The sequence below is a fragment of the Crotalus tigris genome, unplaced genomic scaffold (genome assembly GCF_016545835.1).
Source record: "Crotalus tigris isolate CLP2741 ecotype Arizona unplaced genomic scaffold, ASM1654583v1 scf7180000019363.1367679, whole genome shotgun sequence".
NCBI classification, from domain to species: Eukaryota; Metazoa; Chordata; class Lepidosauria; order Squamata; family Viperidae; genus Crotalus; species Crotalus tigris.
This window is the reverse complement of record NW_024097499.1, coordinates 6,854-11,409: the sequence shown is the minus strand read 5'-3', so window position 1 is coordinate 11,409 and position 4,556 is coordinate 6,854.

The following is a 4,556-nucleotide window of genomic DNA, read 5'->3' as shown; positions in this document are numbered from 1 at the left end:
GAAGGCAAAAAGAGATAAGTGTAGTTTTAGATCTTGGCAGGGCCAAGTATTGCAAACAATTTTCTAGCTGGGAGTCAAAATAATTCTTTCTGCTGTTATACACATTTCTGATTTACTAACTTTTCAGAAGTCAGTAGAAAGGTAAAGATACTGGGCACATTGGAAATGTAAAAAAATGCATTAATTTGCTATATTCCATATTGAGATGTTTGGAGCAAAGCATACCGGGGCATCTTTGAATGATATGGGATAAGAACTATAAATAACATTGCTACTTATTAAGCAGTAAGCTATGATATCTGTCATCCCAGGCACAGAAGTGAAATTTAAGAAGATACAAAGAAGGCATGTGTTTATAGCTTTGTAAGAATGTCAGGAATAAATCTTCAGCTGGTACAAAAAGCAGCCATGTGGCCACCCTTAGGCACTCAAAGGATGTACTACCTCTGCTGCACAAGTTGCATTGGGTATTGGTCTGCTTCCAAGTCCAATTCAAAATGTTGGTTATGACCTTTAAAAGTCTTACATGGCATATGGGGCCTGGTTACCTATGGAACCCTCTTCATCCCTTTACATCCGTTCGCCCTACCTGGTCAGACAGGGAAGGTATGTTGCGGATCCTATTAGCAAAATAATTCTGATTGGCCGGGTCCAGGAAGAGAGCCTTCTCTGCTGTTGGTCCTGCCATGTGGAAACGCTGCCCCTGGAGGTGAGATGCCCCCCACTCTCTTGGCCTTCCATAAAGGCATAAAATCATGGTTCTGTGCGCTTCTTAAATATGTTAAATAATAAATAAATGTATGACAGGTTGCTTTTCAGTATTTTGGAATCATACCTCTGAAAAATTCATAGCTTTACTACTATATCACCGAAACAATGGCACATTGGAAAATTAACACTATGTGCAATTTGAATTGGCAATACAAGAATACATTTTGATGATCTAAAGGTTGCTTTCTGTTCCTTTTTTAATAAAACATTTTAAAACTGCAAGTCTGCAGCAGTATAACAATTAATTAAGAAAGTGACATTTCATGATACAGCCACAAGAACTACAGACAAAAACTGTGCTGCTGGATCAAAGGAATGATTTTTGCAACAATCAATTCCAAATACCTAAATTAGAACATGGCGGTGTTGCCCATTTATTGTTTGATTTCACAGGTAAACTGTTTTTAAATGCAAAGGAAAAATGTAAAGTGAAGTAGCTAAGTTATAAATACCAACACAAAGATACATAAGGATTATTTCCTACTTTTGTGCAAGCCTCAAAAAAAGACACAACAGTTTAATCAATTCAAATCAATTGAGTCAATTCATTAAAAAAATGTGTTGCACACATTTTGAAGCATTTCTGAAACATTTTCAAAGTACGCAAAGACGTATTGTTTTGTTCCTTCCAAACCTCAATGTTATTTCATACAAAGATCAATAAATGGAATTTCTGCAGTACAGTAAAATGTATACTCTTTTAAAAAACTACACATGAGCTGCAGTTCCTCTTCTACATCAGTGATTCCCAATCTTGTAACTTCCAAGTTCCAGAGCTCCCTTGTCTTCATGGCTGTTGTTGAGAGTTCTGGAACTTGAAGTTTTCCCATCATCTGGTCAGAACCCATCCTCCCTCCCTCCCCCCATCACAACTGATAGAATTTCTTGGACGAGAAACTAAATTTCTTCTTCTTCCTCAATGAAAAAACAGTCCAGTTGCCTTTTGAAAAAGCACTTTTGAGACAACTATGACCTGGATGACTCAGAATCTCCACAGACATACAAATCTTAACAGATTTTGTCTCCTAGTTCAATGTCAAATAGCAACCTAACAGACTGCTGTCCATCCTCTGCTTGAACACCTCCAAAGAAAGGGGAGCTCAGCCCAGCCCACTACTGAGTGTGTATCAGTCTGAATAATGGTTCCAGTGTCAAGCTATGGCTGCTCTTAGCAAATCTTTGCACTTAATTTTATTACTGAACTCCAGTCATTTTTTAAACTTGTAAACTGTTTTATGATGTGACTAAAGAGGAAGCATTATATAAATTTATTGAATAAAAATAATAACTTGCACTTCGTGTAAAAATGTCTCTTGTATTCTATGTGAATGACCACCCCAGATTACATCCTGTGAATATTCAGCAGGTGCTTTGCAACCACATTCCAAGCCAGGACCCTAAAAAGCCAAGAGTCAACTGCCAAATTGTTAGAAATAAAACTAGCATTTGCTGAAATCTTCTCTGCTCATTTATCTGTTTTGCAGCTGTTGCTGCCATTCTGTGAGCATTGAGCAATGGTTTTTTTTGGTATCAAAATGATAAACTGAGAGCAGAAAGCACTACTCTCATTTTGATAGAGTTTTGGACCTAATCACACATCTCAATGATTGTGGTGAGGGATTCAAATTCAAAGTTGATAATTCTTTCTGCAGTGGTATTTTGTGAGTAAAGGTAATATCACTTCAACAGCAGGAGCAGGATTGCCACTGCTAGTTAATTTTATCCTTATTTTGCCCTATTTGCAGCTTCTTAACAAAATCACAAAGATGTCACACACTCACTTCTCTGAATAGGAAATTTTGATTCAGCTATAAAAGCACTGCAGTTTTTTAAAATTCCTTTAAGGCTTATTGCTTTAAGATTATAGTAAAGAGATTTATGCTAAAGCTTTAAGCTAAAATTTTGCTTAGTAGACTGAGACATTTCTGTATGATAACTTGTTAAAAATAAAAAAATTAAATATAACTTCGAGAAATATTCTGTCTCTTCTACCAACATGTAATAAAAGTTTGTAAGAATGACAACTTAGGGACAGCAAATAGGAGCAGGAGAAATGAAAAAGAATTAGCTTTGAACACTCAGTATGAATTAGCTTTGAACACTCAGTATGTTTTCCCTACAATATTGTTGATATTGCTGTAACTCTGGTTAATATTCAAGTTGCTACTCAAATTAATATTCAAGTTGTAATATTCAACTACTTTATTCCTTATTTGGCCTGTTCATAGACCAAGAAGCTTCTACCCCCATTTTGGCAGTTTCTGAATAACAACTTGAATTCAGCCATAAAAGACCAGCATTTATTACCTTAAATTAGTCATTATCCAATTTAATTATTGGAAACATCTTCCTAATAGTCTTATGTCAATGAAAGGATAATGTATCTTCTTTTTAAAGCCCTCAAGTTTTGTTCTAGAATGCATTACAAGTAAACAATTGACAGGGGGAAAATTGTATTTCCTGACTAATAATAAAAGAACAATAACAGGACATGTCATATTTTCAAAACAGACATGCTTTTTCTGTATCTTGCATATTAAACTGACAACTTTATATTTATTGAATTGCATTGAATATTTTATTTGAATAAGTGTGATTATATACACAGGGAATTTGTGACCGGTGCAGTAGTCTCAGTGTACATGCAAAGTAACAGAATAATAATAATAATCACAATAATAATAACAATAAGAGGGGAAATGTAAGAAAGATAATAAGAAGGATAAATAATAATAATACTACAGCCCTACTACATGGGTAAATATCCTTAGACATAAGACAGTACTGTGGGAATTAGGTGTTTGGCAGTGTGATGACCCGAGGAGAAAAAACTACCTCTGTGTCTAGTTGTTGGCTTGCAATGCCCTTTTTTTAGGGGCATCCCAAAGTGAGTTTATGTCCAGGATGTGAAGAGTCTGCAGATATCTTCTCAGCCCTCCCTTTGACCTGCACAATATACAGGTCGTCTATGGCAGGCAGACTGGTTGCAATTGTTCTTCCTGCAGTCTTAACTATCTGTTGGAATCTGTACCTGTTCCCTTTGCTTGCTGTACCAAACCAGACAGTTATAGAAGTACAAATAACAGATTCAATAATTCCTCTGTAAAACTGCATCAACAGCTCTTGGGGCAGTCTGAACTTCCTGAGCTGACGCAGGAAGAACATTCTTTGTTATGCCTTTTTAATGATGGTTCTAATATTAAGTGTCTATTTCAAGTCCTGGGAGAGTATAGAATCCAAAAATTTGAAGGACTTTACTGCTGATACTCTGTTGTTGAATATGGTAAGAGGTGGTAAAATAGAAGGGCTCATTCTAAAATCCACTCTCATCTCTATACTTTTAAGCGTATTCAGCTCCAGACTGTTACAGCTGAATCACAGGGCCTGTTATTCAACCTCCTGTCTATATGCAGCTCATCACCATCTTGAATAAAACCAATGGCTTTCTTTTCTTTCTTTCTTTCTTTCTTTCTTTCTTTCTTTCTTTCTTTCTTTCTTTCTTTCTTTCTTTCTCTTTCTTTTCCTTCCTTCCTTCCTTCCTTTTTTCTTTCGCTATAAATTGAGATGGTTTTATATCAGTGAATATGACCATGACATGTTATGGTCCAGAAACTATCATGAGATTCTATTTTAAAGTTATTTATTAAGTTTAGGAACTAATGATATTATTTGGTATGTATTTATACCTAAGTAAAGTATAAAAACAGTAACATTACAATATTGTGTGTGTATGTAAAATCAACACAACAAACATTATGAACACTGTTATAATTTGAAATTAAAAA